At 47.2% G+C, this 25,483-nt stretch overlaps 1 protein-coding gene across 1 annotated transcript in view; it reads right to left on the bottom strand.

Annotated features, from left to right (window-relative positions):
• syt1a (synaptotagmin Ia) overlaps positions 1–25,483 on the bottom strand; it is a 622,829-nt gene that overhangs the window by 285,139 nt on the left and 312,207 nt on the right.

Raw genomic sequence — 25,483 nt, forward strand, 5'->3', positions numbered from 1 at the left:
AAGTGCTGAAAACCCAATGTTTACAAACATCAACCACATCAAAGAGCGGTAAGTGCATTACAATCACATGCTTCAGTGTTTGGAATGCGTTAGTAATTGGAAAGCACTTACTTCTGGCTGCAGGACTTCGCTATCAGGCTGCCCACTCAAAATGCCAGCCCGATAGCGGGATTTCCTGGGAATCCCTCATACTCCTCACCATGAATAAATCTGCATGGCAAGGGAAAAGGAATTGCTTCCCCATTTGCGCTCCCAAGGGGACCATAAATCGGTTGAAAATCTCCTCAAGGGGAGAACATAGGGGAACATGGGGTGGAATTCATTGTTGCCCGACGCCGATATCGGAACTGGCAGTCGGGCGGAGAATCGACTCCTACAGCAAAATCGGGGCTGGCGAAAATTTGACGTCCGTCTGCCATGCTATGCCCCTCCGATATGGCGTTATCGTGCTGCACGCCGTTGCAACGCCGTTGGGAGCTGGGGGTTTCACTCGCCACCGATGCTAGCCCCTCATCAGTCCCGGAATCGGTGAGGGTTCCGCACAGATTTTTTTGTTGTAAAAGACCACACATGCACTGCTGGCATCAGCACTTAGCCGCTGAAATGGAGAATCCAGCTCATATTGTACCAAATGGAGAATCTCGCCCAATATCATGGAACAACCGTTGTATTCCGTACTCCTCCAATTCTGTACTCTGTCTTAGTCTCTAACCTGCCCATTCTGCTAGCCTGTCTATATGCTGATGGAGTTGATTGGTATAATTTTCAATGTTTGCCACTTCAAAATGTTTCCAAATTTTGAAATTTTAATCTGTATTCCAATTTCCAGGTTTTTTAAAATCAATATCCAAAATGCGGTAGTCTTAGAACTGACTATTGGGGAACACTACTTTCTACCATCCTCCAGTTTTCTACCTCGCTGTTTTCTACCCTTTCGCCAATTTTCCTTTCAATCTCTGACACTGTAAATCCCTGATTATAGTGGCTGCATTGTTAACAGCTGTGCCTTCAGTTGCCTGGGCCCTAAGCTCTGGAATTCCCTCCCTAAAGCTCTCTACCTCTCTCTCCCTCTCATCCTTTATGATGCTGATCCAACCTACCTCTTTGACTGCACTTTTGGTCACCGGTTCTAGTGTCTCCTTATGTGACTCAGTGTCAAATACTTTTCCGATAAGGCTGATTGTCTTGGGGCTTTTTTTTCCAAGCTATATTTAAGGCGCTATACAAATGCAAGTGGTTATCCGTCAGGAAACCAGGTAATATCTAGTCACCCATGGCTTTGCCTGAGAGAGTGCACTGCCTGAGTTGAGAAAGAGGAAAATTAACTGAAAGCGATAAAGTGACTTTCAAAAAAAAAGGTATCTTTCAATCGTTGTCTTGGCTCGTTTAGTTCAGCGATATATTTTTCTAATTCTTTGTTGTGATCTTCAGAAGAATGCAGCCCCTATTCATGGTTCTGAGCTGGTCTGTTTTCTGGAACCAGATGGCAAGACTAATTGAATCATAATTACAACAATTGCTTTTAACTCCGTAACATTTTTAATTGCATGCTACTTTCAGAATTCAGCAGGAAGAAATAAAATGATGAAATATTGTACAGTAATAATTTGGTTATGACAGTAATCTCGCCTTGAAACAGAAGGAGCCAGCCGAACAGCAGTCGGATATTTTGTTGACAGTCACTTACAATAGAACATGCTCTCCTAATCGAAGATGTGGAAAATAACAAAGAGCATGATCAAATTAAATCACACGCAAAAATCAGAATGGATTTGGCTTCAGATGGGTTTTCTTTGTAACCCAGCACTTCACTAACACAAGATATTTAAATAATGTGCCTTGCTTTCCTTGTTCAAATGGCAAACCCATCGGCTGGACTCTCTGTTTCTGAGACTGTGTTGACTCCGGGGCAGGATTTGTGGATCCGCGTTATCGGCACCTGGATTGATTCAGTGACCGTTATGGGGCTAGCACCGCGCCACATGGAACACAATCGATTCCAATGAGAAATGGTACCGGATTTGCCGGATTCGTGATTGACACTTAGGAGGCCGACAATCTGCAGCCGCATATACACACTTCACTCCCCTCACACACCATCCCCGCCAACAAGGTGGCACTGGTTGAGCTGGATTGCGCCCATCCCGCTGATGGGTCGGCTGGGGCCAGAGTGCACCCAGGGAAGTGGCCTGGGGGGGGGACCCATACAACCCATGGCCCTAAGTTCACAGTGGGCAGTCAGCGGCATGCGCTGCGCCACCCTGACCGCACAACCCACCTTCTGACCACCCCCGCTACTCTCCCTGGCCCTGGCAGAAGCCCCCCCAGCCAGTGGCACCTGTCAGCAAACAATGGCAATGTTGGATACTTTCTGTACCCCCTCTCTGTCCATCAGCAGCCACAGTGCTTGTTTTTAATAGCACAAGTGAACTTCGCCGTCGGGAATTTGGACCATTGGAGGCGGAGAATGGTAGAGGCCGTGGAGAATACCGGGTCAGGCTCGCTAATGATATGCGAACAGTGTTTACTGTACGTGCATTCTGGAATGCATTGACGGTGCTGTCGAGGCAACGGAGAATTGTGATTTGCCGTAATATCGGCGCCTGCTACGATTCCGGCGCCGGAACCGATTCTCTGCCCTGTCACGTTTCCCGATTCCGGCGTCGGCCGACGGAGAATCCCGCCGCAGTTGTATTTTTGTGGAAATTGTACTTTGTAGATTCTTACAGCACAGAAGGCTGCCATTTGGCCCATCGTATCTAAGCTGTCCCAATTAGTCCCATTGCACCTTACACTCTTTCCCCATTGTCCTGGAACTTTATCTGCTTCAAATATTTGTCAAATTCTCTTTCGAAAATTACTATTGAATCTGCTTCCACTGTTATTTCAGGCAGTGCCTTCCAGATTATGCAAGCAAAGATATTCTGTCTGGTACATTTTCTAATTCCTTAAATCCGTGTCTTTTGTTTGTCAGCACTCCTGACAATGGAAACAGATACTGATTATTTACTCAAACAAAACACCTTCATGAGTTTGAACACTTTGATTAAATCTTTCCTTCGCCTCTGCTGTGAAGAGAACAATCCCAATTCCTCAATCAGCCACATAACGGAGGCTCTTGTTCCTATTCTAACACATTTCCTGCACACCCTTCTGAGGTATTCAGGTCCATTCTGAAGTACAGCCAATTTCACAGGGAATTTTATTTTGAAAAAATAATCAATATCACTAAAATTGAATGTACTCTGTACATGAGGAGATATTCTATTGGTCATTTTACAAACATGGACTGGGTTCCATGGCTGCGGAGGAGGAGTGGGAGACTTAAACAAATACTGAAACATCATTGACGACTGTCGGGCTTAGAGGGGATAGCTGCCCAGGCCGGGGGTGGTAGTGGGAAGTGACTTGTTGCCAAGTCCGTGGATTTGAGGCGATCCCCTTGGGATCAGGGTGGCCTGGCTCAGAATGCCATTACTGCTGTCTGTCTTTTAAATGCATCACCTTTGTCGTACTTACAGGCTCCTGGCTGCTCACAATGTTGAGTGCTGCCTGTGTCTTTTAAATGCTCAGAAGGCTCTGGTCATCTGGAAGCCTACCCAGGGCGCCTCTCTGGACACCCTCATACCCCAGCTGCATCATCAAGGGTCAAGGTCAATCAGGAGCCCACCAGGTGTTGACGCAGAAGCGCTGTTCCATTGCAGAGGAGGCAGGGGATTAGCAGAGCTCACCACAACCAGAGGACACCTGTGCCACAGCCTTTGGAACCTTCCCTGGTTCTCTGCTCCTCTCAGGGCAGGGGATGCACCAGTGACCCCCACCTCTGTCTCACCAGCTGTCTCCTCCTGGTGAGACTGGCAGCACTGATTGTCTCTGCCACCACCTCCCAGGCACTATTCAAGAGGGCAAGTTTGAGTCTGCGGCCCACGCTGAAGAAGATAATGCCCCTGTGCTCTTCACTGACATGGAGCTGTGGGTCCACCTTAGAACCCTGATTTCAGGGTCTCCTCTGAGCCATCTTGGTGGCTGCAGTGTGGTATGCGGAGCACTTGAAAACAGCTCCAGCTGCCCGGCGCTTTGGCGCTAACTCTGTCCCAGTGGTTAGGATGCCCGCTGGGCCGGGGATTGCTCAGACTTGTGCCAGCAGAGAGCTGGTCCATTAGCATGTCCTGAATTGCTCCACAAATAACGCCCCCAATGGGAATGTGAACCACATGCAATTCCGTCCCAGCCTCAATACGGTCTCCTAAATGGAGAATTTCGCCCAGGGTTTTGCTTAGACCAAATATACCTTTCTAATTACGATGATAGTTTTAAAACCTTCTTTTCCTTAGTTGTTGATAATGTTATATAGATAAACAAAAAAAGTTAGTTGGTTTTTAATTCCTGGAATCATTCCATCTCGGGTTTTTTATAAAAGTGAATTGAGTACATTTATTTATAAAATTTAATTACAAAATTAATTTATTTTAATTGTAAGGGCCCTTCCTGTTGATTTCCTTATTTCCCCTTTACTTTTGCCGTAATAATTTTGATCCATGGATGCTTAATGGATATATACCTTGTATATCTGTTTTTATTCGTTCTTGGGAAATGGGAGTCGCTGTCGGAGCATTTATTGCCTATCCCTGACGGAATTTAAGAGTCAACCTCATTGCCGTAGCTCTGGAGTCGCATGTAGGGCAGACTAGGTAAGGATGGCAGATCTCCTTCCCTAAAGGACATTAGTGAAGCAGATGGGTACATATGACAATCGACAATGGTGTCATGGTCATCTTTAGTCTTTTAATTCCAGATTTCTTTTATTGAATTCAAATTTCACCATCTGCTATGGTGGGATTCAAATGCGGTGCCCCGGAGGATGACTCTGGATTACTTGTCCTGCGGCAATACCACTACGCCACTGCCTCCCCGTGAACATATATCTTTAAGTGCAGCAGAAGATGTGGGGAAACTCAAAAGTTACAAAAGAGCACACAGTCTTCAGAGAGCAGAACTCAGACTTTTTGGCACCCGAGAGATCGGAGAATCTCAGTTGGCTGGTGGCCAATGAATTGGCCAAAAGGCCACATGTTGCCTGGTATCAGGCAATGATTGAATCCTACCCGAATGGAATGATTTTGTTTAGGGAACCAAGGAAAGCACAGTAGGGTCCTGGACACTCAGAGAAAAGGAGCTGCTTTCTTTATTTCTCTCTTTTTTTTCCAGAAAAGGTTCATAGCTGCTGCATTTCTGAAACAGCAGAGACCTGAATGAATCTACAGTGAAAATCATGACTGACTGAAAGCAGAAACTTCGAACTGAAAGCCTAGGTTGAAGGTGTGCTATAAGACAACCACCTGAAACAAAAATTCTGATCCTTTTAACTTATTATTTTTACACCCCTCTTTTCCCCTCTGTGTTTGTTTGTCTGTTGTGTGTGTATGTGTATATAGAAGGTGCGGGTGAATTAAAGTGGGGGGATTAGAAATTAAATATTAGTTAACATGTTGTATTTGCTGCATATTTAATTATACTTATTGTTATGAATATAATTAATTGTGCTTAATTTTATAAAGCTGGTGACTGTAGTTATTGAGTAGCCAAAGACTTTGGGTATTTTCTGAATTATTTATTGATTTTAATTGTGTGGCGACTCTGGGCTGGAATTGACTGCCCACTAGCCCAGGGGTCGAACATAATTTAATATTAATTTATCTTTCTGGAATTGTAGCAATAGAAGCACAGACCAAGGCCATTCAGTCCAGTCTGTCTGTGCTAGCTGTTCAACCAGAACAATTTATTATTATCCAATTTCTCTGTCCTTTTCCTGGAGTCTCCTTATAGTCTTGAGTATATTGTGACCTCCCTATTTCCTAAACTTCAAAGATATCTACTGTATCAGTTTCCCAGTTTTTAACTAATTATCAAACTGCACTTTTTTACATTAATATATTACGGTCTATGTTAATATATTACATGCTACATTAATATATTAAACAATATTAATATTTAACTATCTGTATCAATATATCATACTTTATACTAATGTTAACTTTAAACCGATGTCTTATCTTCCCTCTGGGATGTAAAGCATTCCACGGCCACAATTTCAAAGAAAAGTACTGAAGTCTTCCCTGTGTCTTGCGTCACAATCTACCCCTCAATCACCATCACTAAAGCAGATTAATTGATTATTGTCACTTTGTTGTTTGTGGGATCCTGCTGTGTGTCAATTGCATGCTATATTTCCTTCATTACATCAGTGACTACACACCAAGAGGACTTTATTGGCTGTAAAAGGCTTTGGGATGTCCTAAGGCCATGAAAATTGCTACAGAAATTAAAGTCTTTCTTGCTTTTAGCATTTTAAAGTTTATTTTAGTAATTTTACTCTATATTAATAATAGTCAGTATTCCTATATTAGAGTGCTGTTACTAATAGCATGTTTTATTTCTGTATGTTTCACTTAAAGTCACATGAAAAAGCTAACCAGGAATGTTGCACTTCAGCAGAACTTCCTTCAATTAATAAAATTAAAAATGAACATTTGGCTTCAGCAATGTAGTTACTGATCAGGCTCTGCTGAATCAACCCGGCAATCAAAACAGGCGAGTGTTTTAAGAGCCAGTTGTCACAGTGCAACATAACAAGGCCCCTGAACATTGAACAGACCCTCAGCAGTTTTGTCCAACAGAATTCAGTAAACAGAACACATTTTTTACATGCATCATGCAAAAACGACTCAGGGGTTGGAACTGAATGATAGTTTCAGAGGCAATTAAAAGGTTGTGTCCACCTAATTTCACAGAGGCTCAGTGGTAATGGAATTAAGGTGACTGTAACAGCATTAAATCTGGGTAACCACCGTTTCGGCTTATCCCTGACTTAATTAAGGTTTCAAAAGCATGGCGTATGTACTTCAGGTGCAGATGGATGCTTGGTTTGAGACACAGACTGCACAATGATAATGAAATATTTTGACACAGTCTGCAAACATCATTGAAAAATACAATATTACAAGGGACAGCCCTTTCCACTGCAGTGAATGTAACGTTGTTATCCATTTATATTATGCCAGACAGACAAACGCTTTTCACTGTGCCACATTTGATTGTCAAAAATAGGATGCCAGCTTTTTAAGTTGAAAATGGACATGATTTTTAAGAATTATTTTTATTGGTTTTCAAAAGAGGGAAGGAGCATAAAAACAGAGTAAAATGTTAATACATTGACACAGCTTCCCCCTCCCCACACTGCAGTCGACAAACGAGCAAACAACCCCTATGCAACAATTAACCAAATTTAAATTAACAGTCGACAGCAATTAACTTGTTAAAGAAAGAAACAAAAGGCTGCCATATACGATCAGATTTCTCAGTCGATCATCTTATGGGACATTTAATCATTTCCAAATGAAGAAACCGCATTAAGACGGGAATTATCTGGGGCTGTCCACTAGACGCAGGATTCGCAATGGCCTGCAGAATCCCGCATCAGGCTGGAATTGGGTTTTGTGCCAGGTGGCAGACCCATCCCGCCTTTCATAGCGGATTTCCTGATGTCCCCACCGAGCTTCCCAGTACTCCAAAAGCTAGTGTTTGAAACAAGCCTGTTGGACTTTAACCTGGTGTTGTAAGACTTATTACTGTTCCCACCCCGACACAGTAGGATGCCCAACTCACTCGCCAGCTGGGCTGCTCCAGCCCCGCCAGCCGAGAGTTTTGGTGCAAGTATTGAGGAACATGGACCAGGTGTTTTGCAGTCCGAGGGGTGGCAAGGTGGTAAATCATCTCCCAGCCTCTCAATGCCAAAGTGCCGAGGGCAGATCCTTCTTGGGATGTGGAGGTCAGGGGGCTTACACTGGGCTGGAGGGGGTCAGATTGGGAGTCCTTCCTGGGATGGGGCTCGCTTTATTTGAGATCGGAGCGCCCTTTAAAAACGGCGCTCTGACCTCAGGGGTGTTGGATCTAGCAGAGAGATTAGGTCCCGCCCCTCCCACCTACAGTGCTGAATGTTACTGTGGAATGCTACGGAAAAACTGATTCAGCGAAACACAAAATTACACGTGCCAAAGTATGGCATGTTGGGGTCGCTCCTAGCGGCAGTGGGAATCGCTGCGGTTTCTCACCGGCGGGAGCACTTAGTCGCGGTTCTGGAGAATTATGTCCTAAGTCTTAACCAAGATGAAACAGTGGATGGTTTGGGGGACCTCCAAACAGAATCCGCCTGCGGGCTATTAACAAAGAGAATGCAATGGCATCTGTCTTAGTTTTAAGGAGATAGGCCAGTTTAGGTGGGTCTCCAAATAGTGCATCAAACGACAAGGCTGTAAATCTTTGGGAAGAGTGTCAACGAGGATGACCAAAAACCGACTGGTTTGAGCACGATGAGGCTCCCTGCATATGGTCTGCACGGGCAAGTGAACACCTATCACATTTATTGTTTTTATTGGGAAAAAAGTGCTAATTACGGCCTTGGTGAAATAAATTTTCTGTAAAATTTTAAACTGAATTGAGCTTAAACGAGCACAGGAGGATGTGGAGTTGACACTAAGAAGAGCGCCATCCCGCAGTTGCCTGCAGGGGCAAGCTCAAGTTCTGTTTCCAAGTCATTTCTTATCTTGTGAAGAGGAGAAGGACCAGAGGATAGCATGAGCTTCTACAATTTTGAAATAAAAATCGGCTTTTTGAGGCAGACACTGAATCCTTTCCAATAATGGGCGGAATTCTCCGTTTCAGAGACTAAGGGTGCTATTCTACGGCCTTGTGGTGCTTTCGCTCAAGCATAAGGCTGGTGAATAGCGCAAGAAGTCAAAAATGAGATCCGCACCAGGCGGCAAACAGTTTGCGATGCAACTGGCCTGCGCCCCTAGGCAAAATCGGGATTGCAGTGTGGCGAGAAACCAATTATCACCACTTAAGCCTCATTTCCATACAATTAACGAGAGCCACCCCACATCCAACGGCCTCCCCAGCAAGTGCTCACGCTGGTGCCGATTAGTGCTTTTGAAAAACGTGAACCTTGCGGAAGGGGTTCTGTGGGGAGCTGAGGAAGTGAGTAGCTATCTTTCCTCACAGTCAAAGAGCCTGGGTCGCTGGGCATGCCACCGCACTGCTTGGTGGGGGATGGGGGACCCTTCCCAGGAGTGGGCTGCCATGAGATGGGGAGGCTGCACTGGGGAGATGGGCAAAGGGTTCGGGGATCAGCCCGCATTGTAGAAAGAAGTGACAGCGGCATTGTAATAGTTTTGCGAAAAGGTGTTTCATGTGCTGTGCAAACAATACTCCCAATGGTCCCTCCCCCCTTCCCCAGTGCCCTCAGTGATCCTGGACATGCTTGGCCCTCCTAGCTCGACCACTACATCTTGGTGCTTCCCCAAGATGCACATCAGAGGTGGAGGCAGCCAGCTGCTTAGCTCATCCCTTCGCCTTCGATTCCCGGTGGGCATCATCTGGGGGCTCTGAGGCCTGAGTCTCTCCGTGTCTGCGTGGGTTTCCTCCGGGAATTCCGCTTTCTTCCCAAAGTTTCTAGTCCAAAGATGTGCAGGTTAGGTGGATTGGTCATGCTAAATTGTCCTTAGTGTCCAAAAAGGTTAAGTGGGGCTTACTGGGTTACGGGGATAGGGTAGAGTCGTGGGTTTGAGAAGGGTGTTCTTTGTAAGGGCCGGTGCAGACCCGATGGGCCTAATGGCCGCCTTCTGCACTGTACATTCTATGATTCCATGATTCTATGTCCTGTAGAACCTCATCAAGGTCGCTTGGTATTGGGTGATATCCCCCAGCGAGTCAGACATCCTGCCGAAACCATCAGCCGTGGCCATCATTGACTGCGCAACGCCCTGGACACCTTCACTCATGCTATTACGATGTGCACCAGGCTCTCCACTGTGGTCACCACACTAGCAGTGTTGGCCTCAGTGCCACTCATTGCCGGTGCCATCTCCTGCACCCCTAGCCTCTGGGACTCCTCCAAGCGGCTATAGATCTGCTGGAGTGATGCTGACATCTCCCTCTGAATACCCAGGATCATCTCTATCAGTTCCGGGCAACTCTTTTCTACAGGTTCAGCTGGGTCCTGGGATCCAACAGACCTCCGACTGCTGTCTCGCCAGAGGGTTGCTGCCTTCAGCTGATGTGTATCATCAGCGGTGTGGTGCTCACCAGAATGTGCCCCAGAAGCCTGTCCACTAACATGTCCCACTGAGGTGCGTGTATCTGCACTGGTGGGGGTTGGGGATGACAGCTGTGCCGCGACCACGGTTGCATTCTCGGGGCTTTTCTCTGAGGTGTTCTCCTGGGAGGCTGGAGAGGGGGCTACCCAGGATGGGCTGGTGCCGTTGGCTGGACCTGCGGGAGAATGGATATGTGGTCACTGGGAGGATCAGTCAGTCAGTAAGGCAATAACAGCTCAGGTTTGAAAAGTCTTCCGGGTGGAGTCCGGTGGTTCCTCACCTCTGCAGCATCCGCCAGCCTCCGCGTGGCTGACCAATCCTCGGCCACACCGGTCACCTCCAGAGCCCGCTCCTCGAAGGAGGTGAGGATTCCGATGACCGGTATCCCACAGCCAGTCTGGACCCTCTCACGATTATGGGAGAGCTTTTGCTGAGTATCACATTGTGTATTATCTGTGTCCCCCCCCCCCCCCCCCCCCCCCCCCCCCCCAGAAGACGGCCCACAATGCAGGGAGTGGGTGAAGACCGGATGGGACCTGCAGGACCTGCGGCCCCTCAACTTTGCAGAGCAGAGGGCAATGGACCTGGCTGCTGGGGTTGGAGAGCGGGCTGTTGCTGAGGTGGAGGTCAGTATCGGACATCCAAGTGAGCCTCCAATGAATTGCGATGTCCCTATGGCACATGTGTCACCCCCTCCAACACCTCACCTACCCACGATCTAAACATGTGTCTTTTGTCTTGCAGGATCACCTGGCGATGAGGCAGGTTCATCTGGAGTCCCGTTCACCACCTGCAACCCATAAGGTGCTCTTTCCAAGGATTGGTGCAGACTCAATGGATCAAATAGCCTTCTTCTGCACTGTAGAGATTCTATGATTATGTGAATTATTTTTATTCATACAAAGGATGTGGGTGTTACTGACGAGATCATCATGTATTCCCATTCCTAATTGCCTTGAGAAGATGCCTTGGACCGCTGCTGTTATGAATCTAGAATTAAAGTCTAATGATGATGGTTGAAACCCTATATGGTTCATTAATGTCCTTTAGGAAAGGAAATCAGTTGTCTTATCTGGTCTGGCCTCTATGTGACTCCAGACCCACAGCAATGTGGTTGACTCTTAAATACCCTCGGGGATAGGCGATAAATAGATACCCACATCCCATGAACGAATTTTAAAAAGTAGTAAAAGCAAATAAATAAAAGGGCACAAAGAGAAATGTTTTACAGAGTGAATTGTTACTCAGAATTGGATTGGATTGGATTTGTTTATTGTCACGTGTACCGAGATACAGTGAAAAGTATTTTTCTGCGAGCAGCTCAGCAGATCATTTACATGGGAAGAAAAGGGAAGAAAAGAAAATACATAAAAGGGCAACACAACATACACCATGTAACTACATAAGCACTGGCATTGGATGAAGCATACAGGGTGTAGTGTTAATGAGGTCAGTCCATAAGAGGGTCATTTAGGAGTCTGGTGACAGTGGGGAAGAAGTTGTTTTTGAGTCTGTTTGTGCGTGTTCTCAGACTTCTGTATCTCCCACCCGATGGAAGAAGTTGGAAGAAGTTGGAAGAGTGAGTAAGCCGGGTGGGAGGGGTGTTGATTATGCTGCCCACTTTACCCAGTCAGCGGGAGGTGTAGATGAAGTCAATGGATGGGAGGCAGGTTTGTGTGATGGACTGGGCTGTGTTTATGACTCTCTGAAATTTCTTGCGGTCTTGGGCTGAGCAGTTGCCATACCAGGCTGTGATGCAGCCTGATAGGATGCTTTCTATGGTGCATCTGTAAAAGTTGATAAGAGTTAATATGGACATGCCGAATTTCCTTAGTATCCTGAGGAAGTAAAGATGCAGTTGTGCTTTCTTGGTGTTAGCGTCGACGTGGGTGGACCAGGACAGATTTTTGGAGATGTGTACCCCTAGGAATCTGAAGCTGCTAACCATCTCCACCTCGGCCCCGTTGATGCTGACAGGGGTGTGTATGATACTTTGCTTCTTGAAGTCAGTGACCAGCTCTTTAGTTTTGCTGGCATTGAAGGATAGATTGTTGTCGCTACACCACTCCCCTAGGTTCTCTATCTCCCTCCTGTATTCTGACTCGTCATTATTCGAGATCCGGCCCACTATGGTCGTATCGTCAGCAAACGTGTAGATGGAGTTGGAACCAAGTTTTGCCACACAGTCGTGTGCGTACAGGAAGTAGAGTAGGGGGCTAAGTATGCAGCCTTGCAGGGCCCCGGTGTTGAGGACTATTGTGGAGAGGTGTTGTTGTTCATTCTTAATGATTTTTGATTACTGATTCTTACTGAATGAGCTTCCTGAAAGTCCTTGGACGCTGATCTAATAGTAACTTTCAATACAGAATAGAATTTCAAAGAGGAAATTACATTTGTAGGCCTACGGGGAAAGAACAGAGAGTGGGACTAGATGCATAACTCTTACAATGAGCTAGCACAAACCCAATGGGCCAAAAGGCCTTCTTTTGTTCTGTAGCAGTCTATGATTCTATGACCATCTCCCATATTTATATTTCAGATGTAAAAATAATTAACACAGGAAATACTCAGCAGGTCTGTGGAGAGACGGAATTAACTTTTTAGGCGGAGTCAACATTTGATCAGAATGTTCTAATGAGTTTTATTGCAAGGTCATCTCCAGCTGAAACGTTAACTCTGTTTCACTCCACAGATAGTGCCAGACCTGCTGAGCATTTCCAGCAATTTTCAATTTTTCGTTCGGGTTTCCAGCATTCACAGTACTTTGCTTTTATATTTCACAACCTGTCTCCTGGCTACAATTTCCATCTCTGCTGCTGGTCCTTCCATCTGTGATTTTTATTTTAATGAGAAAGTTTAATCAACTTTTGAGAGGATTCCCACAGTTCCCACACAGCACAGGCACGTTCTCAATGCTCGCACCTGCATACGGATCTCCACCTTTAAATCTTACACTTTATTCATTTCTCCATCATGTTTCTATTGTCTTCTCAGAATATGATGTGATTGGTATGTAATTTCCTTGCTAACAAAAAAAGAAAAAGTTCTGTTCAATGAGTCATGTTGCGACCCAAACTCGTGAATTGAGCTAGGCGGTGATTTTAATTATTCTGAAGGGGCTTTGTCCGCTCTGACTGCAATTAGCTTCTGGTGTCACTCTTCGTTTCAGATATCAGCTGCTCTCTCTTAATTCAATAAGCTGTGAAATTCTCCTTAATGTCCTGTTTTTCCATCCATCAATTACTTATCAATCCCTATTTGAAACAGCTCATCCACAAGGGATTGCCTTGTCCGACAGAAATTTTGAGGAGGTGCACAAATAGTCTGTTCAACCCCTTGAATCTGTTTGTCATTCGGCTCGATTATGGCTGATCTACAAACCCTGATATTTTGTGATGTTTCATAAATACATATGTTAAATAATAATCGCTTATTGTCACAAGTAGGCTTCAATGAAGTTATTGTGAAAAGCCCCGAGTCGCCACATTCCGGCGCCTGTTCGGGGAGGCCGTTATGGGCTGCTGGCATTGTTCTGCATTACAAGCCAGCTGTTTAGCCCACTGTGCTAAAGTCTTTTTTAAGACTGTGCATCTTTTGTTTTTATTTGTTGCTGTATTCTTTGTGCATTGCATGCAGTTAGCTTCTTATGCAGAGGACGCTTGCAAGTGGGCTCATTCCGAAAGCCAGCTCCAGATCATTGTTAGCTCCTTCTTTGGCACATGTGAGAAAATGGGCCTTTCACAAAATACCTGGAAAACTAATGTTCTCTTCCAACCAGATCCAACTAACAACACGTCCATGAACACCTCTCCTTCCCCCCCACCTCCACCTCCCCATCTCCTGTCGATTAAGATCAATGGTGAGATCCTGGTAAAATCCAGATAATTTTTCATACCTTGGGAGCCTCCTCTTGACGAAGGTAGGCATAAATGACAAAATTCATCATTGTCTCCAAGGTGCAAGCGCAGCTTTCAGCTGAATGAGGAAAATAATATTTGAGGACCAGGATCTTAAAATGGAAATTCGTATCATGATTACTGTGCAGTAGTGATCAGCAAGCTCCTATAAACTTTGGAGACCTGGACAATCTACAGCAGGCACCCCAGAGCATTGGAGAAAGTGAGTGGGGCCTTCGCAAGATCCTCCAAATCAAGTGGCAAGAAAAGCGTTCCAATAGCAACGTTCTCTCCCAAAACAGCAGGCCCAGCTTCGCAGTGTTAATCACTCAAAACCAGCTCCACTGGGCAGGACATGTATGGGACAGCACGGTAGCATAGTGGTTAGCACAATTGCTTCACAGCTCCAGGGTCCAAAGTTCGATTCCCGGCTGGGTCACTGCCTGTGCGGAGTCTGCACGCTCTCCCCGTGTCTGCGTGGGTTTCCTCCGGGTGCTCCGGTTTCCTCCCACAGTCCAAAGACGTGCAGGTTAGGTGGATTGGCCATGCTAAATTGCCCTTAGTGTCCTAAAAAGGTTAAGTGGGGGGTTGCTGGGTTACAGGGATAGGGTAGATACGTGGGTTTGAGTAGGGTGATCTTTGTAAGGGCCGGTGCAGACTCGATGGGCCAAATGGCCTCCTTCTGCACTGTAAATTCTATGAGTCTATGTCTCATAGGGGCCGACACCAGACCCCTGAAGCAACCCCTCTATTCAGATGTTAGTTACAGCAGAAGAGTCCCAGGGGGTAGTGGAAACACTTTCAGGGGTTTCCTCAAGGCTTTCTTGGAAATATCAAATGTTTCCATTGACTCATGGGAGTTCCTGCCTTCTGATCGACCAAAATGGAGAAGGTTCATTGGGAAGGGCAACTCTCACATCGAGAGACTTCAGTGGGAGCATGAAGTCGAGACTTGACGGGCGCATGCAAGCAGATCACGCACCGGGCTTATCAGCCATCTCAGGGCTATCATACTGCAGTGGAAGCAAATCATTCTTGATCCTGAGGGACTGCCAAAAAGAAGAAGCAGTTACTGGAACTGCTGCTCAGTGGGTAACACACTCACTTCTGAGTCTGATGATATTGGGTTCAAATTCTATTCCAGAAACTCAAGTCCAATCTAGGCTGATACTCATTTCTAACTATACTGTCCAAAGTGCTATATTAAGATCCTCTAATGTGGGTGTAAAAGCTTCTTTGGCAGCATTAGAAAAAGCTGGGAAAATCTCCTCGGTTTTCTGGCCAATATTCATCCTTCAACCAATATCAATAAAGCAGATTATGTGGTCAATATTATATTGCAGTTGTGTGAGTTTGCTGTGCCCAAATTAATGTTCTTTCTTCCTTTGTGTTCTGAGCTATAACTTTACCGCCTACCCTCACACGGGTGGGAAGGGTTCCATCACCCTCATGTTGCTTGGATCAACTGGGAACAGGGAGAAATAAAACGGGGATGGAGCGGGACCTCCCTTCCCCAAACGTTTCGGAAAACGTCTTTCAAGAATTCAGCCAGCAAATTGTGTATTCCCTTCAATACTGTACTGAATTCAATATTAATTCAGCAAGAAAATGGATATATTGGCAGTAATTCCACAATAATGCTCACCCAATGGAAAATCACACACACACTCAAGGGTTAAAATCAGAGGCTGGATTCTCTGCTCCCCGGCACCAAAATCGCATACGGTGATGGGGCGGAGAATCCGTTTTGGCTCCGAAATCCGCCATGGAGCATTCCGCGGACCTGCAGACCACCGCCGTGCGCATGTGTGGCCTCTGACCCAGAATGCTGGGGGCCGTATCGGCAGCTAAAGCATCTACCACTACGACGGCTCCTTGCTAGCCCCCAGCAAAACGGTAAATCTGTGGCCTATTGACGCCAGTTTCCATGGCGTAAAAGACCACAGCCGAGATACCCCAATCCTGCGGCCAAGTTCTGACGCTGGCGTGAAAAGCAGCGCGAGCCACTCCGGCGTCAACGGGCCTCCACGTCCAGATATTCACCCCTTCCTAGTGGGCTAGTAGGGCGCTGGAGTAGTGTCCGCAGTCCCGGCATCTGAAAGTCCGCGCGCCACGACCGGCATGAGTTCGCGCATGCGCGCTACGGCCGGCGCGAGTCCACACATACGTGCCACAGCAGGCACAAGTTCGCGCTTGCACACCACGGCCGACGTGATTCTGCGCATGCGCGTGGGTTCCCGTCTCCGCACCGGCCCCCGGGCAATATGGCAGAGCCCTACAGGTGCCCGGCGCGGAGGAACATAAGGGACTTGAAAGCCGATCACGGGCCATGCCACTGTGGAGGCTCCCCCGGGGATCGGATCCCCCTGCCCCCCCCCCACCAGGATGACCCCTGCAGGCAGAACTCCGAGGTTCCGCGGGTAGGACCATACGTAACCTACGGCAGTGGGACTCTGCCGAACTCGGTGGGCACTCGGCCCATCGAGGGCCCGGAGAATCGCCGGGGGCGCCGCTTTCAACGGCCCCGGACCTGCGCGGCGGCAATCCCGCGGGCGCCCGAGAATCAGCGGCGGAGAATCAGCGGGCCGGCGTCGCTCGACTCTCGCGCCCCCCTGACGATTCTCCGACCCGGCACGGGTTCGAAGAATCCCGGCCCACATTTTTCATGATGGCTTGGGGACTTAGTCCCAAAAACAGAGAATCCAGCCACAGGACTACAATGGGATCACAGAATCAATCTGTAGTGTGCCAAACTAATTGTGCTTAATTGTACACATGTTGGTACATTGGGAGAATCAGAAGAAAACAATTTCACCATATTTCCAAAACGCTAATACAGGATGTCAGAGGGAGACTAGCACATCACTGAGAAACAATTGTCATTTTATTTTTTAACCATCAAGGTCAGTTTTTGTTATTTTTTGAATCAATTAAATTAAATATATCATTTGAGTTTGACAATGGGTGTGATTTAATGGGTAAAAAAATACAGTCCCACTTTGGGCGCGTTTAGCAAGGTGTTTCCTGGCGCTTGCAATGCCGAGAGTGATCCCGCTATTAAATGGGACCATGCGTCTTTTATGAGTCTTGGCAAGGAACGCCCCGCCAAGCCCACACTTAGACTCGTTTCCTGCACTGACGAGCTCACGGTCGGGGCGCCATCCTGATCGCTCAACCCCTCACCCCGCTCCCAGGGCCACCCCCCCCCCCCCCCCCCCCCCCCCCCCATGCCCTAACTTACTAATTAGGGAGTCCTCAAGCCCCTTGTACCCTACTTCATAAGGGCAAGGCACCCCTTGGCCCAATCCCCGGCACAGGCAAGATGCCACCTGGGCACCTTGGCACTGACCCTGCCAGCCTGGCAGTGTTGCCTGGGCACCCTGGCATTGCCAGGGTGGCTCCCAGCCAGCATTGCCAGGGTGCCCCGGTGGCTTTGGGAGTGCCAGGGTCATTTGTGATTCTTTCCTGTTGATTTTTATTTTATTAATATTAATGTTAGGTAACAATACAGCTTCCAATAAATCTGCCGGAATGATAATCCACACCATTATTAATTGAATCATTTAAAAGACCCTCTTTTGTAAACCCATGGTAGCGCAGGTACGTCAATAATTTTAATGAGAATCAAAGATGCCTTGTGAAGTTAAATGGGAACGCTTTTCCTAAACTGTATGACTTCAATCGCACTTTGTGTTTGACGGGGTTTAGTAGATAGGTTTCTCTCACTATCCTTCCAATTATTTAAAATAAAATCTCTAACCGTATTTGACTGAAATGTAAAATACCTACTGGAGAGTCAAACCTCCAGTAACACAGGCTGTCAACATCTAATCAAAAATAATCTGGTGCTATAAATGCTCAGCGCCAGATCTCGCGGAAAGGACATAGCAGGAGGATTGTTAAGGTAGCATCCCCTCTTGCTTTTGTTTACCAACTGATTGGAAATCTTTTCCCTGATCTCTGCAGTTTAATTCTAATCTCGCTTAACTGGAAAGTCATCAGAAATGCTGCAGAATCCTTATGTGATTCCACGGGGTTGTGTTGTGTGGTTTTGTAGAGCAACACAACAGGGCTGTGCCTGAGGGCACTGCCAGCCGTTACTGTTCCTTCATTACCACACAGTTAGTTATCACAGGCAGCTTGGCAGAGGCTCAGAGGACAACACTGGACACTGATGTACAAAATTCTCATTGCATCGAGCTTTGGGAGACAGCCTTTGCCATCTCCCTACAGCTCAAAACTCTGAGGAGACAGCAAACAAAAAAATCCTGAAGCTATTCGAAGGCATTCCCCAAGAAGTATTATGCTAATTCCACATCTAAATAAACAGCCGCTGGTTAAATTGGACCCAGGTGTGCAGACACACAGATAGACACACTATAAATACTGTATCCTGTTAGCAATAAATCTGATGCCAGATTACATGGTAAATAACTGTACCGACAGTTAATTCTAATGGAATGCTTTTGTAGTGTGTGTGCGCCAGATGTGAATTTTGTATCTTCAATAATTCCAATAACCTCATCAATTCCGATTCAAATCAAATTTTTGAGTATTTCTCAGTGGCTCACGCTGCATATTAATGAAATTATAGTTTTGAAGGGGAGAGAAATGAAATTTTTATCGACCTCATAAAATTGCGTTTCAGAAAAGTCATCAGTTGACAACCGCAGAAGGAGAATTATGTGGAGAAAGGTGCAAATAATCAGGAGAAGATTTGGCAAAATCAGTTCAAAGATACTGATGTTTGCCATTACAATGTTACTTATGAATCACTGTGTGCGTATTGTGTCTGTACTGCAGCATTCAGTGGAAGGAGGAGGTTCAGTATGTGAGCAACTGCACTTCCCCATAGAGCGAGAGTCACTCCTTGACAGTCTTGTATTATTTCACGTAGGGAAAATCTTCTTGCGAAGGTGACGGAGTTTTAATGATGCACACCGTTATTAACATGTGCGGTAGCATGGTCCGTTTAAGGGGGCGTGCTCCACTGACCACGGGCTCGGGGCCAATCGCACAGGAGTACGCGAATGGCGGCCAATGGGGAGTTTGCGTGGGTACCTGGGTGCAGGACCCCAGGTAGTGTGCACCAGGGAGTGTGAAGACGTTTGTTGAGTGTTTCTGTGTCTGTTATCTACCTGTCTTTGCCTTTCATCAATAAACCCCCTTTGGTTACTACTGGAAACTTTCAGGGTATGTCTCAAGCCACCACAATGTGATAATGGGCCAACAAATTCAGAGGCTTTGGAGATGTGCAGTGAGTCACGAGGATTTACCTCGCTCCTTCATTTGCTGCATAGCTCCCTGGTTACTTTGAAGGATTTGCCGATTCCTTGCCCATTAAACCCACTACATAAAGTTAGGACTGGAATTTAACAACACAAGTACCTTTTTAATGACATAAAACTGTTAACACAAAACCTGGCTGAGACAGCAGTCAATTTAAACTGATTAATCTCATTCCTGCTACGATTAAACGCTTCTTAAATTTAAAATGATATAAATGTAAAATTTTCTTTTCCTTTCTGTTTCTTATCTCTTTCTTTCTCTTAATCCCGCCTTTCTTTCCCTCACTTTCCCTCAGTCTAAAGATGTGCAGGTTAGGTTGGTTGACAATGCTAAATTACCCCTTAGTGTCCAAGGATGTGCAGGTTAGGTTACGTGGTTATAGGGACAGGGCAGGGTGGATGGGGGAGTGGACATGGATAGGTTGCCCTTTCGGAGGGTCAGTGCAGACTCGATGGGCCGAATGGGCTCCTTCTGCACTGTAGGGATTCCAATACTTTGGGTGTGATTCATCGACCCCAATCATCAGCAAATGTGTGGACGACTATGTGGCAAAGAAAGCAGTACGTACGTACATTCCCCAACCGGAAACCATGGCTTAATCGGGAGATTGACTCCCTAATGAAGGACAGGTCTGAGGCGTTCAAGTCATGCGACCCTGACTGTTAAAGAAATCCAGGTATGACCTCCACAAAGCCATCCAGGATGTCAAGAGACAATATCAGACCAAGCTAGAGTCACCGACTAGTGTACAGACTCTCGTCGGTTGTGGCAAGGCCTAAACAACATAACGGCTACAAAGTGAAGCCGAGCAGTATCTCCGGCAGCAGCGCACCCCTCCCCGATGAACTCAATGCATTCAATGCTCGGTTCGAGCAGGAAACCATCAATCCGTTGTCGAGTGCTCCAGCAGCCCAAAACACACCCTTACCCACCGACACAGCTCCCAAAGTCAGATTGGCCTTCCTGAAAGTGAACCCTCGGAAAGCTACGGGTCCGGATGGGATCCCTGGTAGTGCACTCAGAGCCTGCGTGGATTAATTGGCAGATATGTTTGTGGACATCTTCAACCTGTCCCTACTCCGCCCCGAGGTCCTCACCTGCTTCAAGAAGACCACTGTCATACTAATGCCAAAAGAGAACCAGGCAACGTGCCTCAATGACTACTGTCCAGTGGCCCTGACATCTATCGTAATGAAGTGCTTTGCGAGGTTAGCCATGCGGCTCATTAACTCCATACTCCCAGATCCACTGTAATTCGCATATCACTGCAACCAGTCCACAGCAGTCGTCATGTCCCTGGCCCTACACCCATCCATAGAGCATCTCGACAACAAGGATTCCTACATCAGACTGCTATTTGTTGATTACAGCTCCGCCTTCAACACCATAATCCCAGCCAAGCTCATATCAAAACTCCAAAACTTAGGACTTGACTCCTCACTCTGCAACTGGATCCTCGATTTCCTGACTCGTAGACCACAATCAGTAAGCATAAACAACAACACCTCCTCCGCAATAGTCCTCAATACCAGGACCTGCAAGGCTGCGTACTTAGCTGGTTTAGTACAGTGGGCTAAACAGCTAGCTTGTAATGCAGAACAAGGCCAGCAGCGCGGGTTCAATTGCCGTACCGGCCTCCCTGAACAGGCGCCATAATGTGGCGACTAGGGGCTTTTCACAGTAACTTAATTGAAGCCTACTTGTGACAATAAGCGATTATTATTATTCGCCCCATACACACAAGTCTGCATGGCAAAATTTGGCTCCAACTCCAACTACAAGTTTGCTCACGACACGATCATAGTAGGCCGGAAATTCGGCATGTCCACACTGACTCTCACCAACTTTTACAGATGCACCATAGAAAGCAGCCTATCTGCTGCATCACAGCCTGGTATGGCAACTGCTCAGCCCAAGATTGCAAGAAACTTCACAGAGTCGTGAACACAGCCCAGTCCATCACACAAACCTGCCACCCATCCATTGACTCTATCCACATCTCCCGCTGCCTGTTGAAAGCGGGCAGCATAATCAAAGACCCCCTCCAACCCGGCTTACTCATTCTTCCAACTTCTTTCTTCGTGCAGGAGATACAAAAGTGTGAGAACACACACAAACAGATTCAAAAACAGGGGCGGAATTCTCCGACCCCCGCAGGGTCAGGGAATCACCCGGGGCCAGCTTAAATCCCGTCCCCGCCGTGGCCGGAATTCTCCACCACCCGGGAATCGGCAGGAGCGGGAATCACGCCCCGCCAATCGGCGTTTCCCCCGTGCCGATCCGCATGCCCCCCCCCCCACGGCGATTCTCCGGCCCTCGATGGGCTGAAGTCGCGCCGCTGACATGCCTCTCCCACCGACGTGGTGGCGGGATTGGCGGCGCGAGCGGGCCCCCGGGGTCCTGGGGGGGGCGCGGGGCGATCGGACCCCGGGGGGGTGCCCCAACGGTGGCCTGGCCCGTGATCGGGGCCCACCGATCGGCGGGCAGGCCAGTGCCGTGGGGGCACTCTTTTTCTTCCACCGCCGCCACGGCTTCCACCATGGAAGAGGCGGAAGAGAACCCCGTACCACGCATGCGCCTTTGGTGACGTCAGCGGCTGCTGACGCACCGGCGCATGCGCGGACCGCGAAGGCCTTTCGGCCAGCCCCGACGCCAAAGGCCGTTGGCGCCAGTTTTGTCGCCGGCCCGCAGAACGGAAACCACTCCGGCGCGGGCCTATCCCCTAAAGGAAATCTGGAACTCTCTGCCTGAAAGGGTGGTAGAAGTGGGATCCTTCACAACATTTAAGAAGCATTTAGATGAGCACCTGAAAGGCCACAACATATAAAGCTACAGTCCAAGTGCTGGAAAATGGAGTGAGAATAGTTTAGGGGCTTGATGTTGTGTAGGCTTCAGTGGGCTGAAGGGCCTTTTGTTGTGCTGTAAAACTCTATGATTCTTTAACAATGGTATTTAAAGATTGAGGAAGAAACAATGAAACTAAGAAGAAGGAAATTCAGTGAATCAGATCCAGAAAGAGAAATAAAGGGTGCGATTTAGCAGACTGAAGTTAAAGACTGCTGAACAGCGGCTGCAGATCGGCAGATCGTGCCCGGCAGAACGAATCGGGTGACTCACGATCAACCCGGCCCCCAACGCAGAACCCGATTTGAGAATTCCGCACCTTTGGGGAGGCCCGACGCCGGAGTGGTTGGCGCCACTCCCCTATGCCGGGACCCCCCCGCCCCACCGGGTAGGGGAGAATCCCGGTCCAGCTTCTTCCCCGCTGTTACCAGACTCCTAAATGACCCTCTTATGGACTGACCTGATTAATACTACACCCTGTATGCTTCACCTGATACCGGTGTCTATGCATTTACATTGTGTACCTTGTGTTGCCCTATTCTGCATTTTCTTTTTATTTTATTTTCTTCTCATGTACTAAATGATCTGTTGAGTTGCTCGCAGAAAAATACTTTTCACTGTACCTCGATACACGTGACAATAAACAAACACAATACAATCCGCCCGGAGTGAATCCGGGCGCAACAGGTGAATCATGCGAGAGCCCCAAATCGGGTTCTGCGTTGGGGGCCGGGTTGATCGTGAGTCACCCGATTCGTTCTGCCGGGCACGATCTGCCGATCTGCAGCCGCTGTTCAGCAGTCTTTAACTTCAGTCTGCTAAATCGCACCCTTTATTTCTCTTTCTGGATCTGATTCACTGAATTTCCTTCTTCTTAGTTTCATTGTTTCTTCCTCAATCTTTAAATACCATTGTTAAAGAATCATAGAGTTATACAGCACAACAAAAGGCCCTTCAGCCCACTGAAGCCTACACAACATCAAGCCCCTAAACTATTCTCACTCCATTTTCCAGCACTTGGTCTGTAGCTTTATATGTTGTGGCCTTTCAGGTGCTCATCTAAATGCTTCTTAAATGTTGTGAAGGATCCCACTTCTACCACCCTTTCAGGCAGAGAGTTCCAGATTTCCACCACCGTCTGTGTGAAAATGATTTTCCTCACATCCCCTCTAAATCTCCTGCCTCTGACCTTAAATCTATTATCCCTGGTGTTGAACCATCTACGAATGGGAAAAGTTTCTTCCTGTCTATGCCCCTCATAATTTTATACACCTCAATCAGATCCTCCCTCAACCACCACTGCCCCAAAGTGAACAACCCCGGCCTTTCTTCATGGTTGAAATGCTCCAGCCCAGGCAACATTCTGGACAATCTCATCTGCATCTTTCTTGTGCAATCACGTCCTTCCAATAGTATGGCGACCAGAACTGTACACAATACTCTAGCTGTGGCCTAATTTGCGTTTTATACAGTTCCATTGTAACCTCCTTGGGTGGGATTCTCCGACCCTCCCGCCCCTGGTTCTTATATTCTATGCCTCGGCTAATAAAGGAAAGTATCCCATATGCCTTCTTAAATATCTTATCTACCTGTCCTGCTGCCTTCAGGGGGATCTTTGGACCTGCACCCCAAGACCGCTCTGGTCCTTGTATTTCTGAGTGTCGTACCTTTCATTGCGTATTCCTTTGACTTATTGGTCCCCCCAAAATGCATCACTTCACACTTTTAAAGGTATAATTCTATTTGCCACTGTTCTACCCATCTGACCAGCCCAATCTGTCTTTCATCGAAGTCTTTCCTCCTCGCTATTTACCAAACCACCAATATTTGTGTCATCTGTGAACATACTCGCACATTCATGTCTAGATCATTAGTGTAATCTACAAACTGCAAGGGACCCAGCAGCAATCCCTGCAGAAGACCACTGGACACAGGCTTCCAGTCACAGAAACAACGTTCCACCATCACCCTCTGCATCCTGCCACGTAGCCAATTTTGGATCCAATTTGCCAAATTGTCCTGGATCCCATCGGCTCTCAGTCTCCCATGCAAGTCCTTGTCAAAAGCCTTACTGGTGTGCATGTAGACAACATCAATTGCACTGCATTCATGTGCACATCCTAGGCGTGATCTACCGGTCTTGTTACGCCCAAAAGGCAGTGCGGCACAGCCAGTGGATACCGGGAGATCCCTTTTCCCTCTTGGGTGCCAGTCTGGCATTTCCAAGATGCCAAGGTGGCACTGTCAGGGTACCAGGCCTGACAGGGATCAGGCCTGGGGTCATGCCGGGGGGTCCAGAGATCGGGATGCCATTTGATCTCCTTCTACGAGTTCCGGCGAGCGGAATTCCTCAGTGCAGATAATGGGACTAAATGCGGTCTCGTCAGTTGGGTTTCCTACTGAGGCCCCCAGTCTACTCGATTGAAAACGGAGTTCCAATCGATCGCATGGGATGTCTCGGTGCTCTGAGCGCTGGGAAACACCCGGCTAAACGCGCTTGTTATGGACTCTGTTCGCATTTGGGTAGATTGCACTCCCAGTCACCTCCTTGAAAAATTCAATCGAGTTTGTTGGACATGATCTCCCTTTGACAAAGCCATGCTGATTATGCTTGATTAATCCTTGCATCTTCGTGTGGAGATTAATTATGTCCCTCTAATTTTTTCCCCAATAATTTCCCGACCACTGATGTTAGACTCACTGATCTGTAATTCCCTGGTTTATCCCTACTTCCCTTCTTGAAAGAAAAAGACAGACTGTTGATCGTGTCGTTCATTGGGGTCCCAGATGTCCGCACCACATCACTATCAGTTCACGCTTCTGACAAGTTATAGTGAAAAAAAGATTGTTGTGCTGAAGGGTGAGTGAGGACAAAAAGCACCACTTCAACAAGTTTTAAACTGTTTCAAGACTGTGTGGGGTTACTTGCAACCAATATGTTGTTCTCAACCTAACAGCCAAGCATTAAACAAATCCGAATATCAGGTAGCTAAGGTGCTCAAGTATCTGCACATTCCAAGACTCAGGTTGAATTAAGTCTCATGTGACAGTTTTTGACAGTCAAATGGATGTCGAGAGGAAACTGAGCAGTTTGATGGGTCACAGAGTTGGCACACTCACCATACTGTCAGTGGCTGTTAGATAGACCCTGGACAGAGAGAAGGGACAAACAGGAAAGGTGATGGTTCGCGACGAGGCACAGTGCATGTTATCACAGGACATTCCTGCTTCCCCAGCAGCCCAACAACCTCACATGAAGGCCAATCATTGAGACACTCAAGGTGCCTAACGCTTGATGCA

Source organism: Scyliorhinus canicula, chromosome 20 (assembly GCF_902713615.1).
Source record: "Scyliorhinus canicula chromosome 20, sScyCan1.1, whole genome shotgun sequence".
Classification (NCBI taxonomy): Eukaryota; Metazoa; Chordata; class Chondrichthyes; order Carcharhiniformes; family Scyliorhinidae; genus Scyliorhinus; species Scyliorhinus canicula.